The 27739-nt window shown below is 37.0% G+C and overlaps 1 protein-coding gene across 2 annotated transcripts in view; it reads right to left on the reverse strand.

Annotated features, from left to right (window-relative positions):
- The window catches only part of DLGAP1 (DLG associated protein 1), a 790600-nt gene that overhangs the window by 318826 nt on the left and 444035 nt on the right, over positions 1-27739 (reverse strand). The window lies entirely within an intron of this gene.

A 27739-nucleotide genomic window follows, 5' to 3' on the forward strand; every position in this document is an offset into this window, starting at 1 on the left:
GCAATAAACCCCTGACTTCAGATGTTCAAGTTCCTCCAAAAGCTGGTTCAAATCTATCTTTCCAAATGCATCAGCCCAGGTTCCTTTACATAAACTACATGGATGTTTGTAATTCCTAGATGATGCCTGGTATCTTCTGAGGCCTGAAACCTCAACTGGAAAGCCCTCAGAACCCTATTTATCTGTTAAGGCCCATTCGAATCCTTCTCTCTCCATGAAGTCTTATTGATTCCATGAAGCAGGAGTGGGGGTGATCTACCTCTCTTCTAAGCTGCAGCACTTTGCCTGAGGACAAATATTCATCATATATACATTATATTTAAGATATTCCTTCAGTGTTTTCCTAAGTGCCTTACTTTTTCTTTTAGATTTCAGGTTCTAAGAAGGCAAGAACCAATTCTTACACATCTTTCTACTCCATCCTATTTTTGTTGACTAAATACCTTACTGACCAAATTAATAAATGAATGGAGATATTTGGAGATATACTGAGGGAAGGAAATGTAAAAGATCAGTGGGCTGATTACAAATGCTGTCTTAGCAAACTCAGCAGAAGGGAAAGCTCATTGGGAACTTGAATATGTTAATTCATCCAATTTGTGGAAATCTACCTCTTTTGTTTAAAAAAAGATACATAATATTAAAAAAAATTTCAAATTAATATTATTTATAATCTAGTCCTTCAATTTTAGGGGCAAAAAAATTGAGATAAAACTATAAATATAGTATATGGACAAATATACTATATATACAAATAAATATACAAATATATAAACATGACTAGTACATGTTCACACTACAAATATGCACAAATAAAATAGTCCTTAGGTTCTTTGCAGCATATGTTTCAAACTTCAGAGGAATCACACCCCTTTAAAATTCTCTTAATCTTAGATACAACCATAAAGAATAAGAGCCATATATGTAGTATATAGTCTACTCCACTGGGTCTAATAATGTTTGCTGTTTATAGAAACATTGGAGACAGCTGTCTGTGGTTGATCATTCCTTCAAGGATGAAGTGATGTTATCACGGAACACATTTCAAAGAAGATCTTTCTACAACAGCTACTTCTGACCTTTAATTTGTTGTGTTGTTTCATGTCAGATGCCTCATTAGAAAAATAGCAATATTGAAATGGCAAAGGCATTACAAAAAACACATAGAAAACAGAAACAAAAGAGACTCTCCTGGGGCTAACTATTGACCTCATTGAACCTTTATTTGTATGATCTCTCAGAGTTATGGATGACTTTTACAAGGAAACACCATTAACCAAGCCTGCAACTCTGGGTTGGAGGAAAAGTTTTCTTCTTGACCCTATTCTGGTGAGAATTCCCTTCAGCTCTCCTTACACTACTGACAGAGTTGGGGTAATCCACCTCAGTCACAGCATTTACATTAAGTGTGAACAAACTCTCTCAATAACCAAAAGCTGTGAAGGACTGCATGTGAAATCAGTCTCTTTTTGCAGGGCACTACCCAGACTGATGCTCCACAGGCCATGTAGTGCAAAGAGTGGGTTACTCGGTGGTTAGCTGTGGCCAAACAACACGGTAGGTGGCACTAGTCCTAGTTAGGTTTACAAGCCCTGCAGAAATGCTAGCTTGGCTTAAGAATGAACTAAACCTTCGAGGAAGTAGAATTTTAGAAATTCTATCTATCTATCTATCTATCTATCTATCTATCTATCTATCTATCTATCTATTTATTTATTGGGTGTGGGGGATCCTCAAGTTTAGGATTAAGCTAGAGGTAGGCTAGGTCTCTTACGATGATGTTGGCAAAATGGAGTCCATGGACTTCATCTAGTTCCGCCTCCAAATTTCAGTCTATAGAGTCAGACCATAATGACATTAATCATAAGCATTCTTGGAGTTGCCATTTGGTGGGTGTTCAGTGATTAAGGAGTCTATTTAAACTAGAGGAAAACCCACTTGATCTTTTATGCTTTAAAATTTAATGAATCAGTGTTTTAGGAAGAGACAGACTTCATAATTAAAGCAAAGCTGTCAAGACTAAATATTTTGTTTTCACAAAGATATGGTATAATTTATATAATTCTTAACTGATAATGTGCTAAAATGTTATTCACTCCTTAAGAAGCCTTGAGGTCATTCAGTCCTTTAAGATATACTTCGGTTCTTTCTTAAATGTACTTTATGCATAAAATATAACAGGAATAGAAATAGGCACCCTTCTCATTTGGTACAAATAAGTTTATTTTCTGGATTACTGAATGTGCATGAATTTGCAAGGTTTCTTAATAGAAAGGCCCAACTCTCTTAATTATTATTATTATTATTATTATTACCTTTAATCTCAGTTCTGATTACTCTATATAGTTCTTTGCTGACATTAGAAAAATAATCAAGGCAGTTAAATTGTATGTGCGTAAAGGGAGGGACCAAATAACTAATAAAGATAATTTGGAATTCACCTCTATCAATACCAATACTGTATACAGATTTCTTTACAATTACAAATTTAGCGGTGGTCATTACTTGATGCCAGTGAGAACATCAAAAGAAGGTTCTGATAACTTCTATCCCCCTTCATGACTTTGTCCAAGATTTTGTCTTTTAAAAATAATCTCCATTGCATCTCTGGCCATTTCTAATATCTTGTTTGTTAAAAGTCTCTGAGTCAACAATGTAGGCCCCAGTGAAACAGTGAATTTGGAGCTAGAAGGACCATAGAAATAGCAGGGCCAGAATTTCCGCAAAGTGTTTTCTGTGGATCTCTAGCCCTGAGAGAGAGTCTACGGAAAAAAAAAAAAAAAAGATTTGGTGCAATGCGTTTGGGAGAAGTTGGCTATTACATCCTCTCTTTAGAGATTTACGACACCCTTTAGCCTGTTAAAGGTTGAGGTTTTGCAAAGAAACCTTTTAAGTGTTTGTACCCCAGCATTTTGTAAAACTGTTCACTAAATTTTTGAAGACTATCTCTTGCCATTTCTCAGAATGACCTTCCTGCAGAACATACCCGAGGAATTGCTGATGGATGCCAAGTTCCACATTTCACAGATGAAGAAATTGTGTATGATTCACCCCCCTTTCACCTAAACCACAAGGTTCTACCCACAAGAACCTTGGATAAGTATTAATAATAGGCTTTTGAAGCAGAAGAGGACTTAGTCTATCTTTATAAAAGAAAAAACAACTCCAGGAAGTTTGAGTTACTCAGTTACCAATTAACCAGTGTCTGTGTTTAGAATTTAGAATTTCCTCACTTCTACCTACTCCTTCCCCCATCATAAAAGGGTTCTTTACATCAGGGGTCCCCCAACCCTCCCCTCTACCAAGGGCTGCACAGCAGGGCCCTGTTAGGAACCAGGCCACACAGCAGGAGGTGAGCAGCAGGTGAGGGAGTGAAGCTTCATCTGTATTTGCAGCTGCTCCCCAGTGCTAACATGACCACTTCAGCTCCACCTCAGATCATCTGGCATTGGATTCTCATAGGAGCACTGGTCGCTGGTGCCAAAAAGAGTGGGGACCACTGCTTTACACGATATGAGAAAACTTGTCAAAATCCTTGTAGCCTGCTTTATCTTATGGCAAATCTTTTTTCTTTTCTTGGTACAGTAAAAGCCTTTTTAAAAGAACTCTACCTAATCCATGTCCCAGCTTAATGGACATTCTGGTTCTATCTGAAAACACAGCCAGGCTACCCAAGGCACAAGGAATATTCACACTATTAAGCAACTCTAGAGTTTTTTTAGATTTTTCCTCAAATCTATTTATGTTATAGTAACGTGGAATTACAATTATCTAATTTAATTAAATATTACAAAGAGTGCCCAAGTAAAAGTGCAGAAAAGTCATTTCTCTAAAAACTCTTTTAAAAAAGTTTTCTCTTTTTCAATTTAGATAGCTTTGTAAAGATTGAATAGACATGAGTTATTAACAATTGCTGCCAAAGTCATCGTGGGTGAGACAAGTGTAAATAATGGAAAAAATAATGAGTTTAGAAAGATTCTGTATTCAAAATTTTTTGCATGTCCAAATCTAAGGAAAACACTAGAATTTATGGATAATACACAATAGCCATGGTTCATGAAAGAATGACAACTTGGAACTCCAATCAATAGACTCATTGGAAAAAAAAAAGGTATTGGTCCTTCATGAACAGGTTAGTGAATAAATTTACATTTGTGTTTTAAGTTAAAACTAAATGACGTTTTTAAATGACTCCAGGTTAGGTAGGACACAAAAGGAAGCAGAGAGAGCAGGGATGAAAACATTCTCAGCTTAAATGCAATCCTTAGGAATATCTTGACTTGAAATTGGTAGTATCAGACACAGAAGAGAGAAAAGCCAGACACAGGAGCATCTGGACACTTAGAGTACAGTTTACAAAATTATGGAAAGAATGGAGAGCTTGAAGGAAGATTCTATAGGAGTGTTTTCTTATGGGGGAGAGTCAGAGATATAAGAAATAAAAACTCTTATTGGGAGGCCAGAAGAGCTTAAAGGGGACAAGGATGAGAGACCAGAATTTCTGATCCATTTTTGACTAAAAGTAACGCAAGAAATATATGGTTTACTTCTCGATCCTAAAAGACATAGGGCAATGTGTTATATTCTACTTGCTCCTATGCTATCTTATATTATTCTATTTCATTTAAAAATACTGGCCATGAACACTAAATTATTTCTTGATCGATAGTTTAGAAAACAGTGTACAAACAATGATTGGTATTGCTACAAGGCTCATTTCTCACCCTATCAACTCCTAGAGTCAAAACCCGGTGTGGCAATAGAAATGCTCAGGTAAGATAGATTTGGAAGCATCCCAGATCTCTGCTGAATTCCAGGTTGGAAGAATGGTAAGCCTACAACAGAAACTGCATAGTTGGGCTTGAGTCATGATGCAATTGGTGAGGGTCCAGGGCTGACTTGGTGGACAAGTGACCTCAGAGAGCCCCTCACTCCTTGGCTGGGGGAGGAAGGAACAGGTGATAGTTTATGAGCAGTTGCAGAAGTGTTGAAAGAACCCTAGGTCTGTGGTGGGGTGCGTAGGACACTGGTGTACCCACTTTATTACCAAAGGCTGTGGTAGAGACCATAGGTGTCAGTGACAATTGGCAGTATGGAGAACTGGAGGGCTAGGCAGGTGTTGCTACTTCTCAGTAGACACAAATGATGAGGAAGGATGAGCTGCAGCTTAGAGGCCAGTGAGGGCAGAATGTGAGGAACCAGCCCTGACTGGAGGCTGGGGAAGCTTTACAGAGTGATGAGAATATGTAGTTTGACTAAATATCTATCTAGAAGAGAGAACCTTACACAGAGTGACTGTTACCATTCACAGTACCAGTGTTCCAAGTCCTTGGTCTTGACTGGAATTGGGATCTAAAGAGGTAAGCTTAATTTACTTGTAGAAAATAAGAAAAAAAAAACTATGTTCCAGCACATACGATTAGTAACTATAGATTTTAAACCTGATATGCCAGCACTGAAGGAATTTTTGGTGTACGAAGGCAACACGCAGTTCCTACTGTTATTTTTAACACTTACTTAGTGCCAATGTTCTAGACACTGTACTGAACACTGAATCAGACATAATTCCCTGTTCACTTGGCTCAGGGGCAAAACGAGAAGAACACAATATACAAAGAGACAGTGCAGTGGGGGAAGGGATATGCCTGATGATGAATGTGGCATATTTAGGAAGTAGAAATCTTATGACATTATTTAGAGGTAATTGCTACACAGGACAAAAACTGTGCACTCATTAGTCACTGACTAAACATCTCAAAAATTGTGTAACTATAGAATTTTGCTCTTAAGTCATCAACAGCACTGTTGAAAACTGACTCCGTCTGGCCCCTACTCCTGAAAACCTGGGATTCAACCTGGCCATCTGTATTTTCAGAGTATTCCTGTGGTGAATCTGCTGTGCAGCTCTGTTTGGCAGCCACTGTCATAGAAGGTTATATGCTTTTAATAGATTCTCTATTTGTACCTGATTATGTGGCATTCTTAAGAGGAGAGAAATAAATTGTTTAGGCTAGCTTGCAAATATGTTTTCTCAGTGAGGAAACATCCTTAAATGTATTATCTTGTAACATCCAATTCTACATTAATTAGAACATGCTTTTAATAAACCATATGAAAAATTAACTTATAAAAATGTGTTAGAAGCATTATGGTAGGGGGAGCCTACTCCTAAATCTCAAATAAATATGAGGCAAAGACTTGCATACTTCAGTTTTTAAGATGCTTAATCCACAGTAATGGGAAGCATCATTCATCTTGTTCTTTGCAGTTCTGGTGGCAAGGTATGTCTATTTAAGAAATCCTAGCTTGAGTTGCTAAGCTCAGTAGGAACAAAGCATACTATCTAAAAATATGGTGGTGGTATGTGGAAGCACAAGTTAGAGATGAACTTTACGTTGGAAAATCTAACAGTGATAATTCTGTACTTAAAAACCACTTGGTTTTTTATTGCCATGACAGCCTTTTGTTACAGAAGGCAAAGGGTGGTAAAAGTAGTTCATGTCCTAAAACAGTTGAAACCAATTGTTGAAGATGTCTCTTAAGTAAGATTTTTGACCATAGGCAAGAAAGACCTGTCAGAGTCATGGCACACAGGTTTTTAGTCCCTAAGTTCTTTTATTCAGGACATGAGATCATACAAACCGAAAGACCAAGTGGAAACTGAAGTTTCAGTCCTTGACTAGTGGGAAAGTTAATTTACACTTTTGTATCAAATTAATGTTATTGGTCACACCACCCTAACAAACCGTTAACTACGACCTGTAATAAGCTCAGGCTGAGTTTTAAAAGTGACCAACTGTCTAACTGTCACACTCAAAAACCCTAGATACTACTAGTTTGTTCATATTACTGACTATGGATCTTTTCTTGCTTTTCATTTTTATTAATTAGTGATGATGATTATTTCTATTTCACTGAGATAGCAGTTGAATAAAAAGAGAAAACACTTGGACTAGAAAGCTTTCCCTTGGTTCTTCCAGTAAAGTGTTAATAGTCAGGAAATTTCTTGAACAGCGGGGACCATACATATGCTCCATTTCTGGTATCTCTCCAGTGTATGGCACACAGAAGGTGTTTAGTTATTGTGAAGGGATACCTCATTTTCTAAATATATCTACTTTAGAAGATATCTCCTATGTAATTTCACTTTTCCATTTACCTAGAATGCTAAAAAAACTCCATATTAGAAGTAGATATTCCACATATGTTTTTCTCTTGCCTAGATATCTAACTATGGCGTGCTTACCTGGTTTTGAGTTTTGTAGAAGAAATGCACTTTTTCCTATTTTTAAGCCAACTTAAGTTCAAGGCTTATTCGTATAAACTGCAGCTTCCCTGATCTAGTATTATATGTGATAGGTTTAATGAGAGGTTCTTGGGAATGTGTGTTTGGTGGCATGGGAACAGGAAGCAGTCATTTACTATTTTCATGGTTAAAAACTTTTACAAGTTTGTAGGAAGACTGTAAAAATGAATGCCTGCTGTCAGTTATTCTAGTATTCCTAGCTAATATTGAGGAATAATTAAAACATCTTCTTTCCAATGAGCATGTGCATTATATCATTATATAAATGCTAAAGTGTCACAAAGGCAGTAATTTAAAGATATTATCTTCCACAGGACAGCTCTCTCCCTGTCACCCCCATTTTCAAAGAAGTAAAAATGTAATAAATTTGTTGGCAGTTTCTGTGTTGGTATTATCCACTGTAGAATAAGAATAAATTGAGAGAAATCTAGTGATTTAAGACAGGGCATGCAGAGTGGGGTTTGATTTATTTGTTTTTAAACCAAGTAGTTCCAGACCAAAATTTTCATCCATTAAAACCTGCTGCTTCCTTTAGGCCCAATTCAAATTGGATAACCACTTAGATAGAACGAAACACATTTAGGTAAGTGACCTCAGGCATATTAAAGTTTTACTATCTACTTAGTGGACTCTAGAACAATTAAAACTCTAAATGACTGCTTGGAATAAGGGCAAAATTGGTGACTAGGAATCACTGCCATCTGCTAGCGCCTGCCTTTGAGGCATCTGGGGGATGATGATTATAGAGCTGTATTTGTAGAAAGCTTCAATGGAGTGACTCACCTCCTCTCTTGCATAGAAATAAAGGATTGAGAAGGGATACCTCATTTTCTAAATATATGAAAATATTGAAGAAAATTAGAATAGGACTCTTTCTGATGTCATCAATAGTGTCTAAAAAACATGAATGTTACAGGAAAGGCTAGGTGGAGATGGAAGAAAATGTCTATAAAACATGCAAGAATGATTGCTTGCTGGAAATTGGGAGTCATAGTTCTAATCCTGGTTTTGGCCCATGAATTCCCTGAGTATGAGACATTTAAATGCTCCAGAGTTTAATTTCTTCATCTCCGAGTTGAGAAGCCCTAGCTTAATTAGATAAGTACAAAGGGAGCAAATACATAACTATTAGAAAGTTTTGGACAGTAAATGCCTACCAGGTAAACTTACTTTCTCTCTGAAGACAAAAAAGTTTACTGGGCACTTACCTTGAGTCACATTTGGAACACATTCATAGCTTTATATGTACTGTGCAGGCCTTTCGGATGAAGGCTGGATCTCATACATATTTGATTCTTAGCACAGTGGTTGGCTTATCGGGAGGACTCAATAAACATTTGAACTGGATTGATTTTGCATAAATTATCTCATGTAAATGATGGGAAAAAATCTCTTTTTCTGATGATGGCTGAAGGAGATGACGGGTAGTAATCATGCGAAGAAGGTCAAGGTTGGATCCTTATTAAAAGCAAATTTTTTCTTTATCCCTCGATATGAATGAATTTCCCTTCATTTTATATAGTTATCAGGAGGAATGTAGTCCTAGAGTCTGTTAATAAATGGATGCAAATACTTAGATAACTATGAAGTCGTTGCTCACTTTTAAGTTGTTCCATGACTAGAGAATTGCTCATTGTAGGGTTGTAGGGTACATAGTGACATGGTGTGTTATAGTTAGCTGAATCACCCAGCAAGGATATAAATGTTCACATCTACAGAATGGCAGTCCATTTCCTAATGAGCTGATTGATGGCTCCTCTGAAATTTTTAGTAGGCATCTGAACAAGTCCTGATTCTTTCTACTGAAACATAGCGCTTATTTTCCTTTTCCCTCCTTTTGCAGCTCGGCTACCAGAGAGGTTAAGTGATAATATTTACTTAGCTGCTACAGGCTCAGCATGTGCCAGAGGTTGAAAATTTACTTAATGTTAAATTGGTGTGACACAGTAAAAGGTCAGTGGTAGTTTGTTCTCAAAGTGAGCTACTAGGTCTATAGCATCAGCATCATCTGTGCACTTGTTAGAATGCAAATTCTCAGACTCCAGACCTGTTGGATCAAACTAGTTTAACAAGCTCTTCAGGTGATTCTGATATCTGCTAATGTTTAGGAACCCTTGATCTATGATATTTAATGTTTCAGTTAACAACTAAGAGTTTTTCTTCTTGGGCCCATTTTTATTTTGAAAATAAAAGATTACATTACATATTAATCTGTTCTGTATGGATAGCTAAACTTTAACAAACCATAATCAGCTTTCTTGTACTCCTAACAATTCTAGGTTATTAGAAATATTAGGCTATTAGCTAATATGGCCTCTCATTTCAAGTGGAGCAACTTCAATTCATAACAGTAACTGTTGCTTGAGCACTGATTCCAAATAAAGCATGGCATTAGTGGCTGTGGGGGAGATGTGCATAAGTAAGACTAGTTCTTTCCTTCAGGAGCCTCACAATCTAGTGAGGGTCAGGGTATTTAAATATATAAATGCATGAAATAAATATACAGCATATTATGACCGCCTCCCCCCCGCCCCCTCCCAGAGAAATGCAAAGCCAGGGATGGGGGATAGAAATTGAGCCTCAGATAGAAACCCATGATGTTGTGGGCAGCTGGTGTGTTTAAAAGACCTGGACCAGACCAAGGCCTCAGCTCTGTGGCTAGAGAGGTGAGCTTGGCCATACAAAGCAAATCCTCTTTCTGTGGCTGTTTTTGCTTCTAAAATAGTCTGAAGTGGGGCTAGAACTATGATTTAAAAAGGCCACTTGCTGATTTCGAGGGGTTGGTAGTTGGGGGAGGCCAAATTGTGGCAACTCTGCTTTCTGCTTCGACCAGAAGAGCAACTTGTTTCTTTGTTTATATATCAAGTCCCCATGTGGGGGTTTTTTTTTGGGGGCGGGGGGGGAGGACAGTAAGATCTTGCAGCTGAAACAAACAAACAAAATCTCTGAACTAAATGATTTCAGGTTTGTTCCAGCTCTGTGATTCTACAGTCTCTACTTCTTCATGGACTTTCTGGGAGGATTCATTAATAGAAAGAAATACCTTGAATTTTTCAAGAGGTTGTTATGGAACTACAAGGTAAAAATGATAACTATTTCAAATCATAAGTCATTGAAGAAAGAAATTCAAGAAAATATAAATAAATGGAAACATATATTATGCTTATGGATAGGAAGTATTAACATTGTTAAAATATCATTACTACACAAAGCAATCTATAGCTTCAATGCAATCTCTATCAAATTATGAATGAAATTTTTCACAGAACTAGAACAAATAATTCAAAAATGTATGCGGAACCATAAAAGACCTCAAATAGCCAAGGCAATCTTGAGAGAGAACAAAGTTGGAGGTATCATGCTACATGATATCAAACTATACTACAAAGCTATAGTAATCAAAACAGCATTGTACTGGCATAAAAAGAGACACACAGATCAATGTGTGTAGAATAGAGAGCCCATAGATAAATCCATAGGTCATTTAATCTATGACAAGGGAGGCAAGAATACACAATGGGGTAATGATGCTCTATTCGATAAATAGTGTTGGGGAAACTGGACAGGTACATGCAAAAAAAATGAAACTGGGCTACCTTCTTACACCATATACAAGAAAAAAGTAAAGACGAATTATACTTAAATGTAAGACCTGAAACCATAAAACTCCTAGAAAACATAGGCAATAAACTCTTTAACACTGCTCTTAGTAATATATTTTTTTTTCTGATAAAGCTCCTTGGGCAAAGGAAACAAAAGAAAAAATAAACAAATGGACTCAGACTAAAAAGTTTTACACCATAAAGAAAACCTTCAACAAAACGAAAAGGCAATACACTGAATGGGAGAAGCTATTTGCCAATGATACATCTGATAAGGGGTTACTACCCAAAATTTATAGAGAACTTATACAACTCAACAATAAAAAAAACAAAACAACCCCCACCCCCAAAAAAAACTCCATCAAAAAGGGGTCAAAGGACCTGAATAGACTTTTTTCCAAAGAAGACATTCCGATGGCCAAAAGACATATGACAGATGCTCAATGTCACTAATCATTAGAGAAATGCAAATTAAAACCATAATGAGATATCACCTCATACCTGTCAGAATGGCTATCATAAATAAATTAAAAAACAAATGTTGGCGAGGATGTAGAGAAAAAGGAAATTCTGTGCAGTTGGTGGGGTTGCAAATTGGTACAGCCTCCAAATTATGAAAAATAGTTCAGAGGTTCCTAAAAAAATTAAAAATAGAACTACATTATGACCCAACAATTCTACTTCTGGGTATTTATCCAAAAAAGCCCCCAAACACTAATTCGAAAAGATATATACACCTCTATGTTCATGGCAGTGCTACATACAATAGCCAATATACAGAAACAACCTAAGTGCCCATCAATAGATGATTGAATAAAGAAGTTGTACATATATACAGTGGAATATTACTCAGCCATAAAAAATGAAATCTTACCATTTGCAACAACATGGATAGACCTAGAAGGAATTATACTGAGTGAAATAAGTCAGACAGAGAAAGACAAATATCATATGGTTTCACTTATATGTGGAATCTAAGAAACAAAATAACGAATGAACAAAATAAAAACAGATTCATAGATACAGAGAAAAAACTGGTGATTACCAATTGGGAGAGGGTTAGGGGGTTGGACGAAGGGATTAAGAAGTACAAATTGGTAGTTACAAAATAGTCATGGGGATGTAAAGTATAGCATTGGGAATATAGTCAATAATATTGTAATAACTGTATAGTGCCAGGTAAGTACTATATTAACTGGGAGGATAGCTTCATAAATTACATAAAATCTAAATACTATGCTGTACATCTGAAACTAATAGAAAAGAAAATTGAATGTCAACTCTAACTGAAAAATAAAAATTAAAAAAATGATAAATATTTCTATTAAACACAGCTTCTATTTATTCTCAATATGAGATAGAAAAATAGTGGATTCCTGAATTTTTCTTAGGAGGCATATAATTACCTTTTCTACTTTCCTGATTTCAGAACAGAGAACAATTTTTCTATGGTAGAATTGAAATATTGATCCTTTTGGACTTGGATCAAAATTTCAAATAGATCTGAATCTTAACTGAAAGAAGACAGTTTTCATTATTATTTATCTTTAAGCTAAATTCTACTTTCAGTTAGTCTTCTATTTATGAATAGATAGTGGCTGAAATTATTTTTCCCCCTAATCTGCAGACATATATCTTGCGAGTTTAAAAAAAAGAAATAAGGAGGAAAAAAATTTTTTCCCAAACAGAAACCAAGAGACTAGTACTAAAATAAATAACCAATGGGAAACCTATTGGAAAGCTGTTTTGTTTTCTTTTCATAGCAATTTACAAACTCAGCTGCAATTAAAAGCCCTACCCATGGTCACAGTGGCTTCTTTTAAAAAATAATTTAACTTTGAGTAGTGAACACAGAATGCAATGTACATATGATGTATTATTAAATTGTACACTTGAAATTTATATAATTTTATTAATTAATGTTACCTCAATAAATTTAATAAAAAATAATTTTAATAGTTTTATTATAAGCTGAGTGTAATAAGCTCAGCTATGACAATTATGTAAGAATTACTAGGAATACTTAAAGCATGCTAACTGAGCTTCAGTTAGAGTCCCTTTGAAGTGAACCTCATGGAGATTTAAAGTATTGGGTGATCTGCTGAATAAAATTGCAATTCACTACACCATAGCTCAACGAAGAAGTCGCCCAGTTTACAACTTAAGGAGGTAATCGAGATGATTAAAAGGAGCAAATAAAGCTGGAAGGAAAGAAAAAAGAACAAAGACTGAAATTGCCAATTGCAGCTAAAGGCATGGTGATATCGAATCCCAAACAGAAGATGTGAATGGTCTGTCTCTGGGAATTTTGTAAACTTGGAGAGTTTCAAAATCAATTAAGCATTTGATTTTTGAAAATAATGATCACCAGGGTGGAGGCGGTGGGGAAGTGGGGGGTGGGGGGTGGGGGACAAGGAAAACAACATACCAGCCCAGAATAGGCTATTTCTGAAATATCAGTTACATTTGGATGCAAAGTTTGCAAATTCTCTCTGTGGGGAGAATGTCATTTCTGAAGATATTTAGATATTTAGAATTCACTATTCTTTCAGAATGTCATTTCTGAAAGAATAGTGAATTCTAACAAGTCTTAGGCCTTAGATGAGAAAAGCCAATGAAAATAAAAAATTCTCTACTTTCTACTATAGCAAGACACCCAAGAGCCTGTAGAAACAGATGTCCTTGCTCAAATGAGCTATTAACCCCCCACCCCATCCCAAAGCTACCCACAAACTTATAGCTGAATTTCTCAGAGCTCGATTTGCTCTCCGTGCTGTCCACCACAGAATATGTTCTACTTGCTGGAGCCTTGTCTGATACTAAATAGCCCAAGGACCATGATGCTGCTTGAGAGACACCCACGGTCACATTTGCACCAGCCAGATTTGTTCGCATGCCCGTGCCATCCTGGAGAACAGGAGCATATGGAAGGTTTGGGCTCCTTGCCATCTGCCAAGAGTGGGCAAGACTGTGCACGCGATCTCTGTTGGCACTGATGCTTGGGAGATAACAATTTCCACAGTGAAGGGTCTGCTGGCTTCAGATAAAAACATTTTTCAAATGGGGACTATGAAAAGCTATATGACAAACACAACTTTGTTCCACTCCTTTCAGATCTACCCAAAGCTCTCGTAGATTAACCTATATGACTTTGAGGGGAAGAAATCCGTACTCATTGCTTAGTCTGTACGGAACTTGAGCATTTATTTGTATTCTATATAAGTATCATTATCATTATTGTAATTAATAATTAATAACATTTACATACCTACTGCCCAGTAACTCTTCCCTTTAGCTTCTAAGAACTTGCAAAGTTCTCATCAATGAAATTTGAACCCAGGTATCACTCTTTCATTTCTACTTGTGTTCCTAACCAGTAAGGTATGAAAATGGCAGTAGGAATTATTTTTATTAGGAAAAACAAAATTCTGACTTTTCTAGCATCTCTCCCCCACTTATCACCCTGAAAATCTTACCTTTTCTTCTAACTTGGACCAACATAAATGACCAATGAAACAATATAAAACATACAGTTAACATTTGAGGTGGTAGTGAATGGCCATACAAGGTTACATGATAGTTTCTGTTTGAAGCTTCTCCAAACTAATTACTATGTACTTTGAAATTGCTGAGTTATTCCTTGAAAGTGTTGCCAAGAGTTTGATTATTTATTGAGCAGGATATCCTGAAAGACTAAACTTCTACTTCAGATGCCCTGTTTAAGTTCTTTATATATTATAACTCATGAAATTCTGTTAAGAATTCTACAGCATAGGTACTATTTATTTCCCTTTTACATATGAAGAAGGTATAAGACAAAGAAAGTAACTTACACCAAGTAATACAGATGGTTAAGTAGTGGGGCCCAGGATGCCAGTAAAGGAAGGTTAGCATGGGAGCCTGGGCTTATGACCATTAGGCTGTACTGCCTCCCACCTAATCTAGGAGCCAATGCTTGTGGCAGGGCATGGGGAACTAGCTGGTCACTGTAATAGGGAGTGTGGATGGAGGAAAGGGTAAAAAGGGTAGGAAGAAAGAACACGGAGGATACATCAGGATGTTCCCTGTTTTACATGAGCTATAGTAAATTTCCCAGGGACTAACTATAGCATGCATAAGAGAGGGCAGGGATTTGCATTAGGGCTGAAGGACCTGTAGACAGGGGCCAGCAGCATCCTGCCCTTGTGCCAATGGATAAGAATGGGAAGGCACTAGAGATCAGTCTAAGAGTAATGGCTACAGTCCAAGGAGCCAATATCTCCATTTCTCAGTAAATGTTGTTGCTTTTATGTCTTCATTTCTGGAAGAGTCACCTAAATATGATATATTTTATATCATGTTATAGAGTAACAATCTATACTAGTGTTTATAAATATGAAAGTTTGTCAGTTCATTAGACATAAACCTGGCCAATATCAAGCATCTGCCCCATTCAACTATCATTTGCTACTAAACAAATTGCAGCATAAGTAAGAGGAGACTTTGGTGTTGACAGCTGTTGAGCATATTTTGGGTGATTCTTAATCAGCAATATATATGTAAAGATATGTAGTAAATACTCTGACAGAGCAATAAGAATTATATTAAACTTGCTTACATTGTGAAAATTGTATTTATAGGAAAGCCAGTACCTGGAGGAAAGTAAAAATGTCAGATAAAAATCTCAACATAAGCAAATAACACATTTTCTCTCATAGATAGAGGATATGAAATGGTGGTGGTAAGGACTATAGGAAGGAGGTAAAGTAAACCACATTCAAGGAGCTTGCTTTCTCCCCTACCCTCTTTAAATACTATTGAAAAGAAAGGAAACAATTTTACAGGTCTCCTCATGCCTGACAATAAACTAGAGGATCTGGTAGAGAAGAAAGCGCTAGGATATTAACATTCCGAGGAAGGAAGATGTCGCTTGCATATTTGCATTCCTTTGCTCCGTCGCAATCATCTCTATTCAAGCTGAGCTCTGAAACACACCATACCTGTTATTACCTGGTTCATGGACTAGCCGCTTTGTTGTTTTTAATATCGTGTCTGTTGCTATGAAAACGAAGCTCTTTAGAATAAGATTTGAAATACATAAGTAGAAATCAACACAGAATAACTCTAGTTTTGAACAAACATATGCCAAATTAGTCATTTCGCCTCTCTGAGACTCAGTTTCTTTGAAATAAAAATGTTCTGTTAGATGCTTTCCAGGTTCTCTTTAACCTACAGTTAGGTGGGAAGGGACTAACCACCAACTACCAACCACATAGGCATTAAAGGGTGATAAGTGATAAAATGCCAATCAGTGGACTGTATCAGAACTTTCAATTCAGGAACTGGAAGCGCACCCTGGTAAGGCCATTAAAAAGTTTCTGGAGCCTTTCTCCATAAGTTATCTCTGCTTAAAGAATGATTTCTACTTGTGTTACAGGTTGCTCCAAGACTGGCATTCTGAGGAGAGACTACTTTTCTGGTGTGTGTGTGTGTGTGTGTGTGTGTGTGTGTGTGTGTGTAAACAAGAGCAGTAAGAGAAAGTAGAAGAAGGAGAACCAGGAAGTTGTTATTGCAATAAAAGTATTAGTGATGAGGCCTTGAACTAGAGCAGCTGGTGGCGGAAGACTAGGAAGGAAGGGGTAGACGGCAGAAATATTGTGAAGCTGAACTGAGGAGGAAGGCAAAGATCAGGAAGGAAGTCGTGAGCACTAGCAATGGATATCGGGAACACGTAAGCAGTACAGCCAACCAGTTTAAGCACAGGGTTTGCAAGAGTTAGGCATAGTCTAGATTTGCAAAGGGATGGACAAAAAAGGTTGGGTACTTTGTGACCTACTCAGCCCAATGAGAGTTTTGTCAAAATAGCATTCATGGCATATCAAAGATCCCTGAACTAGATAAAGTTTGATCAACGAAAAAGTTGGTGAAGACCTTGACCTTTCTCTGAACTCAGTTTGTAGGCATTTTGAATAATTTTAATCTTCCTAGTAGGCACTAGGGCAAAACCTGAAATTCACACATCTAACATCCTAGCTTTGTCTGAAATTTCCTCTTGGCAAATCTGTATCCCTTCCTTGGCAGTTAAGGAAACTTGATACTATCAATTAATGTTACCATATTTTCATGTGCAGGCGTAGCTAGCTACAGAAGCACAAGGTGTCAGGGCAGATCATAGATATTCCTAGTGAGTTTAATTGGTAGATAAGCCTGGAAATTAAATTGAGGCTAGATTGTAAATGACTTTAAAATTTGAATTTACTGGATTGGTAAGGGGCGGCTTCTGATGGTTTTTGCACAATAGGTACCATACTCAGAGTATTAACTTTAGCGAGCTAATGTGTCAGCAGTGAAAAAAATGGACCCCTCAAAGTAGGGCTCTTGAGAGTCATTATCAAATAGGAACCTACCGATGTGTATTAGATATAAGGTTGTATCTGATACATATGATTGTATTATGATATGCCAGGCACTGTGCTAAATATAGGGCTTATCCTGTATTATCTCACTTAATCCTTACAGCAAGGCTAAGATGTTATCACTTGCATTTTAAGAAAGAGTACATAGAGGCTCAGAACATTTAGGGCAGTTGCCCAATGCCAGACTACTAAGTGACAAAGCCACTTTGAACAGAGACCTATCTGACTTCAAACCTGTGCTCTTAACCAGTAAACTAAGAAAATGATATTGGAAAGGAAGGGCTAGTGCAAGAAGGACTGTGAAATAAAGGCCACACAGTTATATGAAGCTGGCTGGGAGGTAAAAGTCATCTCCCAGATAGATTTTCTGTAGATGTTATAGGCCAGAGAAAAGAAATCTTCTCTTTTACATCAATCACCTTGAATGTAAGAAAGAATTCAAAAATGCTTTGAGGCAGAATGGACTAGATATGCCATGTGAGTTGCTTTCACCATTTCTCTGATGCATTATAAGCCAGGCTACCATTAAGTTCACTGAAATTGTAGTGGATCAGTTTTAATTTTTCTGCCTTCTCTCTGCTGCCATTTGGCATGTACAGTTTATGCCCCATTTCTTTTCCAGAGTGTAGTTAGTGCTGCCTATTGCTACATATCTCGCCCTTCAATTTTCCCGTGATGGCTATGAGGTAAATATTTTTCGTGCTGTATTTTATTGGGCTCTTGGTTAGAGTACAGCTCTCTCTCTCATTCCATTTCACCCCACCCAAAGATACATGTCAAGGTATCCATGAGGTAATGTCTACTGATGTGAAGAGTCTCATTGACCAGGGAGCAATCAATAGTCACATCTTGTTTTAAGGAAGAGATCACTCATTAATTGCTTCCCATTTTTAATAGTTTCACTAAGCATTGAGTGGTGCATTCTGATTCATACAGCAATTTTCTGTGTTTTTTCTATATTCCTCCAGCAAAAGTGAAACTCTCAGTGCTGATAACTGTTAGGAAGAATTATTAATTTTTGTCTTTTCCACAACAGCCCTAACCATCAGAAATCTAACTTGTATGTTTATAAAACTGTAGTGCTGTTACATTTATGATCACTACATGGCAAAAGAGATTATTTAATTTTCCAACATATTGATGTAAGTTGGGATGATTCTATAGCTCAACAGAAAGAAATTCTGTACAATGGAAACATTCTTATATGAACCACAGATGTAAAGAAACTTGGTTCCTAGATTAATTTTTAATACTTGGTTTCTTGTTCTAGCTTTGCCATTTCCTTTCTGGATAATATTGGGCAAGATAATTCAATATTTTGAGCCACAGTTTCCCCATTATAAAATGAGAAGATGACTTCAAAGTATTATAAGAACTTATTTGAGAAAAAAATGAATGGATGTATGTATGCATGTGTGTAAACATTGTTTCTCTGTACAGGATGGTAAAACCACCACAGGAGAAACTTAAATAATGCCTGTAATTTCTATATTGGTAAAAAAAAGCATGATGTGGTGGGAAAAAAACATCAAGTTTAGAGTCAGAAGATATGTTTGAAGTCTGGCTTTATTAATTTCTATACATATGAATTTGAGAATGTTGTGAAACATGATGAATTTCTTGAAAAAAGGGCAAGGGGTTAGATGGAGAGGATTGCAGAGACAATCAAATAAATATTAGTCAAACCACGTTGTAAACTGTAAAGTAATATGTAAATGCCAGAATAAATAGAAAAACTCATGTAGGTCTTTCTAAAGGGTTATAAAAGAACTGCCTCTTTACCTAGTTTCTGAGCCCTGCTATGGAAATAAGCATGTTCCACTTCTCTGCTCAGCATCAGAGCAGTTAATCTGCAATTAGTATTTGCAACTAACTAATAAAAACTGCTTTGGACTTGATGAATGTAGGTGCTTGTGGAGTCCTAGGAGGAGATGTCCAGCATACAGTCGGATATGAGGTTCTGGAATTCAGAAGCATGGTCTACTGAGAGATCTAGAAAAACATCTCATTTTTGTTTTTCGTTTTGTTTTTGTTTGCTTCTTTTGCCTGCCTTTTGGTTACACTTTATGATGATATCTAAAATCTGTTCTTAAGTCATAAATGGAAGTTGAAAATACATTATCCCTGAGTAAAATGTTCTGGCGGTATGTTGCATTTATATTTAATAATAGATTTATGAAATTTTTTTTTTTTAAATTTAAGATCCCAAAGACTATGTCATCTGCAAATTTAAAAATTTTATTTGCAATGACTCCACCATCACCCCTAATAGTAGTGCTCCCATTTACCTTTTATTTAAGCATGAAGGCTGACCACTGATTTTGAACCCTGAGCAGCCACTTTCAGGCCCTGGCTCCTCCTGTGACAGATGTGGCTTATCACATAGGACAATATCACATAGGAAAATCACATAGGACAATAGGACTAATACATTTAAAGACTTTCATACCCTAGGACATACAGACCTAAGTAAAACATAATTTATTTTCAAAGCTATAGGTACAAAGAAGAGAAAACCGATAAAGCTTAAGATGTTCCCATTCATTAGATGGGTGAGAACCAAGTAGCTCTGAATACTGTATTTTACTATCTTTTTGTTTATTTGTTTATATATATATTTATTTATTTTTACTATGGCGACATTGGTTAATGAAACCCAGTAAGTTTCAAGTATACAATTCAACAGTAAGGCATATATATATTGTATTGTGTAAAAAATATTTTGGTTACTATATTTCAGTATAACTGTCTTTTAATTTTGTAATCCTATACATTATATAGGATTCATCATTATTATATAGGATTCATTATTATATATAATAATATCATTATTATTATTTTTAACTTTTCAATTACAGCTGGCATACAATATTATATTAGTTTCATGTGTACAACAGTGATTAGACATTTATACAACTCATGAATTGATCACTCCAATAAGTCTAGTTAGTACCCATCTGACACTATACATATTACAATATTATGGTCTATATTCCCTATGCAGTACTTTACTTTCCTATGACGCTTTTATAACTGTCAATTTGTACTTCTTAATATCTTCACCTTTTTGCCCATACCCCAATCCCCCTCTTCCTGGTGACCATCAATTTGTTCTCTGTATCTGAGTTTTGACTATCTTCAGGCTAAAGACCAAAAAGAAAAACAAAACAAAACAAATGAGACCAAAACTAAAAAAAAAAAAAAAAAAAAAAAAAAAATTCCCATCTAAACAAATGCTGAGTTTCAGTAAGTAGGTTTTATTTTTCTGCAGAGGTATGAAACGATTTCAGAAAGATACTTTCCGTGTATTTGAGGACTGATCAAATAAGTAAGCATATTATGGCTAAAGGAGGGTACGTTTCTCATGTTAGTGAGGGACACACAAACTGTGCTGCGGGACCGAAATGGGAGGTAGCAGTATACGCAAGGGTTTCTCAGCCTCAGCACTACTGACACTGTGGGTCAGATGATTCTTTGTTGTGGAGGGCTGTCCTGTGGTTCGTAGGCTATTTAGCAGTACCTCTGCCTTCTACTCATACCATCTGAATAGTACCCCCTAACCCCGCCCCAGTTCTGACAATCAAAATGTTTCCAGACATTGTCAAATGTCCCTTGAGGGCAAAAATCTCCCCAGTGGAGAACTGCTGGCCTAAGCCGATAGTTTTTAATACATTTAGGTAGATAGAAATGTGTGTGTACATGTGTGTGTATGTATATGTGCGTGCACACTCATATTTTTAGTTTTTTTGAGAGGACTTGGAAACAATGACACTTGTAGCAATGAACACATCTAGTACCCAGGTCTTTGGTTCCAACTTCCATTCTTGACAAAAAGAAACCAAGTTTCCTTAGAGAAATGGCTTCTGTATCATATTCAGCACTAGGACTGGGAAAATATAAGATGATCCTGGAACATCTTGCTACACCAGAAAGTAAGGAAAAGCTCGAAAGTGATGGGACATATTAAAATGACATAGGAGCTTGCTAATGGTGCTCCCCCTGACCAAATCTGGGGCAACAGGTTCAAAAAATTTGAGCAGCAAAACAAATAATTGAATTAAATAAGAATATACAGTTCACACAAAATAAATATTAGAGAAATCTCTTTCTTACAGTAGAATATGAACGGAATATGAACTTCATGAATATAGAAGTGATGATGATTTCATCATTAGACGATTACGTAGGCTAGTAACAATTGATCCAGGCAAAAATAATCAATAGATTCCAAAACTAGTGGGCAAAAGTGGATGAGAAACCATATATTTACATCTTAAAAATTTTGGAAAACCACTGGCTTGACTGAGGAGCATATGATTGAATTTGCATATAAATGCTTTTATTGAAAGATTGAAAGAAGTCTAAATTATGGTATATTCCAGATTCAAATGAGCATGTACAATTATACTTATCAGCATCAATGCCAGGCAAAATAAATATTTTTTAAATGAATGAATGCTGTGTCCCCATTAAAGTATGATATATGGCTAGTGCATCAATATAAAAATCATAAATTTGCCATTGTGACATTTGAGGAAAGCAGCCAGTTGCAATTTTCTTCGCTTAAATTTTTTGTCACATCAGCAGGAAAGTTTTAGGCCTTCAACTATGCCTATGATTTAGAGTTCTGATGCTGAAAAAACCCATTTCTACTTATGTGATAAGAAAGACAAATTTGAATTACTCCTTTTTCTGTATAGTCTTTTTAATACGAAGTCCACTAAACTAAAGTGATGGGGATGCCAGCATGTGAACTTGTTGTTAAGGAATGCAAATTATAAAATGTATATTATACATTATATCATTCAGCAGTATGAATATGATTTTAAAGTATAATGTTAGAATCATTTATATTGTTAACTTGTACACCAAGAAGGAAAGATTTTTCCCTATGATAATAGTTTTCGTAAAGGTAGGATGATCTGACTTACAAACCAGTCACATAAAGCAGACAACCGTGAAGATTAATCTACTTAGGGATTTTCCCCTTCTACACGGCCTTCCCCACTGTTGTCTGTTTCTCTACATTATGTAATTTGGCAGCTCATGTTCCTTGGTGTGAACTTTTCAGCCTTCCCTCCTACCTCCCCCATCCACATCACAATTTCTCTTCTCTGCTTCTTCATGGCATCTGTCTACACTGTCGTCTATTTGTATTTATATCCAGTATCTGGTGCTCAAGATATTTGTTGAACTAATCTGACTATTTAGGACACACTTGTAGTTTTTCATTTTTAAGGAGTTAGGTATTGGGTTTTGAGAAAGAGACCTTTTTTCACAATCCCTTTAGCAGTTAGTTGTTTCCGTGTTGATGTACCTAGGCATTTCTTCTTGGAGGAACATTTGAACATAGAGACAAATTTCTCGCATTAGTCATCATGCTAAAATTCACTATACATCTTAAAAATATTCCTAAGGAAGCAGAAAAAGGGGTTGGACTATGCTCTAATTGATTGATTATTTTCAGCAAACACAGAGAAGAGAGATACTATTACTGCTAATGTCTTAATAACAATGATGAAGAGAACGGTTGGCTTATATAGAGATCTTACTGTGTACCAGTCATGGTTCCAAGTACTGCAGGTACATTAGCTCAATTAACTTTGACAACAATACTATGGGATAAATACAATTATCCCTCTATTTTCCAATGAAGAAACTGAACTACAGAGAGGTTAAGTAACTTGTTCAAAGTAAAAATGTCATGGAACCTGGGCTAAATGTAGACATCTGGCTCCAGAGTATGGGCCCTCACCTATTCTGCTGAACTTAAGCCTTGCAACTGATTTCCATGTAGAATTTTCTTTTCTTGCCTCTTTGGATGATTGTCATTGTTAGATGGAAGACATTTAAGAGTAAACTAAGGTTGCTCACCTAATCTAATCACACTCTCACCTAAGACCTTGAAGTCTGAGATTATCAAGGCATAACACATTATTCCCAGGAATTTGCAAATGAATTTGAAATGAATAAGTCCACAAAGCAAATCCCACAGTCCTGATCATTCCAGCAAAGACTTTGGGTCCCTGCATTTGTGACAGAGAGAGGCACTCCCATGGGGCTGAGGTGTGTGGTTCACTAAAGCTGAAACTACATTTGTGGTTTTCTGCTAAGTGCAAACACTAATGGCAATGTTGGAAAGTGCTCTCATAAGTATCCCTCATCCAATTATAATGTTCAGAGGCAGCGAGGGACAGCACTGCATGTCACTTGAAGGCCATCTTTCAGAACTGCTCAGTTTCTGGTTGCATGCTGAGAAAGCCCTTCATAGATTTCTCCTTCAGGACAAATGAATCCACATAAATGTTTTATATCCCTATGATATGTGTATTTTAGTAGTAGAACCAGGAATATGGAGCAACTTTTTCTCTCTGCTGAATTTTAAATTCTATGCTGTGCATTTTGTTGTCTACCCATAGCAAAACTGTCTTTTGACTTTATCAAAGGTTTTTGCAAAGCAGAGGTGTTCAGCTGTTGGTAAGAAAGGCTCAGGGAAGGGGGGAGACATTGCTTTAAAATTACAGAAGACACAAACTAGAGAGCCCAAGGTAACAGGGTACAGAAAAATGGGAAAAGACACAAATCATGCAGCTTTTAATGAGTTGAAATACTTCCCACAGCCTGAGTAGTAACAAAATTTCTCCACAGAAAAGTGGGAAGGAGTTTTAGAGTAATAACACTGAATGGGAGCAGGGCAGCAGTATTATCTGAATTCAGCTAAAACACTGGGTTCTTCAGAAAGACGTAGGCATAATGGGAGGTTAGCAGAGGTGTCTTCAATGATAAAAACTCATATATATCAAGGATCAAATATATGTACATAAGGACTATAGACCATGACAAACCAAATCAAGGGAGATGGGGGGAGATCCTCCTAGCTCCACGACGACTCCAGTCCTGCTGGCCTTAGGCTCCTCCTCCACATGGCAGGGAAATTTTCCATAGAGCAAATCTTATCCAAAAGCTCTGAGTCAAGTTCAGAGTCCTCAGCACAGTTTACTCGTTCCCCTGCTTCTGACTGCAGTTGACCACTTCCCCTTCTCCTTGCCCAGTCTCCAGCTCCTTCCCCACCTAACACTGCAGTGTCCAAGCTGAACTAACTTGTCCTTTGCTGTGCTTACTGAATTCTCCACATGTGTTGTTTCCTCTGCCAGCAATACTGCTTCCTCCCTTTTCCTTAGCAGCCACCCTTGACGTAAACTTGTAAACATCACTTCTTCCAGGAAGCTTTCCTTTTGTTGGCCCCTGATGTCTGGGTTAGTGACATTTCTATATCGCTCAGTGCTTGAACATAATATGCTATAATGACCTGCTTGTGTATGTACACTCACAACCACCTAATAAAACCAAGGAAGACTAACACTAATAATGTTATAAAACAAATATTAGGCCAATAGTTAGCAGGTAACATGTATATTTTTATTTCCACCACCAGCAGAGTCTGGCATATGTAAGCACTCTATAAATATTAGCGGGATAATAGAAAAATCCCCATTCAGGCATGCATTAAAGTCTGCAACTATATTTTGAAAACTTAAAAGTCAAAATTTGTTCTTTGTTTTTCTTAATATAGAAGCAATGTATATGCACTACAAAAAATTAGAAAATGCCATTAAGCAGAACAAAACCATAAAAATTTATAAGTTTACTGTGCATAGACAATCATCATCACACATTATCTTTTTCTACACCTTTTGTAAGTTTTTTTTTTCCAGTAATGACTATTCTGACCATCTTAGCATGATGATAAAAAGATGGCCAGCAATATCATAGATAGGTCTGAATATTTTTACATTGTATAATAATATTTTTAGTCAAATCTCTATTGTTGAATATTTAGATAATTGCTATTTTTTGTTTTTATAAACAGTGTAAGAAGCATTATTTAGATAAGTATTTGTGCATATTCTATATTTTTCTTAGAATGAATCCCCTACAAAATGCACCAAAGTTTATATTAAATTTTTGATATTTGTAATCTTGTGAGATGAACTGGCAGATCATTCTATGGAAAGTTTGTGAGTGTAAAGTTGGCCCCTAGACAACCCTGACTATTACCTTAAACAAAAACCAAACAAAGCAAACTTTGCCAATTCAGTCTGTGGGGAAAAGATGTTTTATTATTTTAATGTATTAGTTGATTTTTAATGAGGATAATATTTTATGTGTTTCATGAATCTTGTCTTTGTAAAATGTCTGCCATGAGCACTTTCTTTTCTTATTTTTCTATTGACTTATAGAAAACTATTTTAATAGGAGCAATGACAGCTACAACTTGTCACATAGTTACTGTGTGCCAAGCATGGTGCTGAGCCCATTGCTATGCAATACATAGCAAATATTTTCCCAGGCAGTTTGCATTTTAAAATACTCTCCTAATGAAATCATCTCTTCTATTTCTTGAGGCAGTTTTTGGAGCAGTCTGTTTTAGAATTCTGCATTAGTCCATTTTTAGCATTTAACATCTTGAGTGGGGGACTGAGGTGCAGAGCCTGTGTAGGCTGTTCCTGAGTTTGTGCAGCATTGAGCTTGTCCTTCATTAGAAAGTCCCCATCCCGACAGGGTGTACACATGGTTACTACCTTGGACTCTCTGGCCAGTGACTGTGGTATTGACCTCAAAATTAGGTCCCTGGTACTCAGTGGGCATCCCTCTGTGCCTGTTTTTTGTTTTGTTTTGTTTTGTTTTGTTTTTTACCATGGATCTCAAAGGGACAAAACTACAAAATAAGTGTGACGAGGTGATAATGACACCACTTTTCAGTCACACTAAATGTGGGGTAAGAATAGTCTAGAGAGCTCTTAGATGTTTATCCACACACCTGTAAGAAACTATAGTATTAGGATTGAAGAGAGCTAGCAACTACCCTTGAAATATTATGGGACAGACACTTCCCTTTTGTGGTTTGGAAACTATCTACCCTGTTGTCATGGTTATGTGAAAGCTGGTCTAAGATGACGCCTCTGGTAGCTTCTGAGTGGGGCCTAACTACTGTCTCTACCATTTTCTCTCTTTCTCGTTCCTTTTCTCATTTAAGAATGCTCTACAGACAAAGCATGGCTTCTGCAGCAGACACTGTGCCAAGCTAAATGTTGGGCCAGTCCCAAGAACTGCTGTCTGCCTCCACCTGCTCATTCCACCAAGGCCTGTCTTAGTGGCAAATATGCTGCCACCTGTGTTCCTTTCAGTCTCTAACTGGTACTTATTGCCTTTCCTTGCAATAAGTACCAGTTGAGGTAAGACACAAGATTTAGGTGTGGGAGGTGGGGTCGAAATAGGCAAAAGTTGTCATTCCATTTCCTTTGGCTCTGGCCCATCGGGCTAACGGAACCAAGGGAAAGAGCACTTCACATAGTCCTGCCCTGTTCACATGTTTCTGGGACTGGGAACTAGGAGTTGTTTGCTTCCCCTTTGGGTACGTGACTTTTTCAGGGACTAGGGGTGAGGGGCAGAGCTGGACAATGGCCAAATAGTTTTCAAATCTAGATATGACTCAATAAATCGGGACTTTTGTTAAAATCTAGATTCCTTGTTCCCCTTTGACTCAATAGGACAGGGTGGGGCCTGGGAGTCTTTATGTAATTAGTTGATTATGTCCAAGGTAACTAACTGGCATTTTGAAAGCAAGGACTTGAGGAAGAATTGAAATATTCACTTGTACTGGTTGAAACAATCTGAAGGTGTATCACTTTCAAATTCCTTCTTTCCACAAATCTGAATAGCAGTTTAGTGTTACTTTTGGGCACAAGAATATTTTTCAAAATGCAAAGTAATTATGGCAATAATTAATCCTAGTTACAGAAGACGGCTTTTTGCAAGTACGGACTATAAATACAGCATCCAGGAAGGCATTTGGGAGTTCACATTTTGCTTCCTTCATCATGTTGGCCTTGACTGTGACTCATCTCTTCCAGCAATGACAAGATGGATTCATCTGCATCCTCTAGCTTGCATGCCCTTGGGAGCGCAACCTGGGTCTCTGTGCTTTTCTCCTCATCCTGCCGTTCAGATTGCTTCCTTACCTGTACTTCTCCTGTAATGAGGGCTGCTGTGGCAGACACCCACAGGAACAATCATAGAAGTAGAAAGGTTGCATCAGTGTCTAGAATGTACTTAAACAGCCTAATAAGGCTCCTTCCCAACTCGCCCACATGGTTGAAATCCAAAGAGATCTGGCATGTTGCTGTCCATTTGGGGAGCATTTAAAAGCCATTGGGCAGATGGAGGTTGTCGCAGCAGCTTGAGGTGGGTAGGTAGTGAATGTGTACAGCCTAAACCAAAGAATTCATGACATCTCACCTCCCACAGAGTGTGGGGTCAAAAAGTCCCCTTGTGTATTTTTTTCCCTCTGGAGATCTAGCCAGTAACAACAAGTGCCTCATAGGCATCTTCTGAAGCTCAGTGGCAGATGAGAACAACACTCTCTTCCAAGTGTG

The sequence above is a fragment of the Pteropus medius genome, unplaced genomic scaffold (assembly GCF_902729225.1).
Source record: "Pteropus medius unplaced genomic scaffold, Ma_sr-lr_union100, whole genome shotgun sequence".
Classification (NCBI taxonomy): Eukaryota; Metazoa; Chordata; class Mammalia; order Chiroptera; family Pteropodidae; genus Pteropus; species Pteropus medius.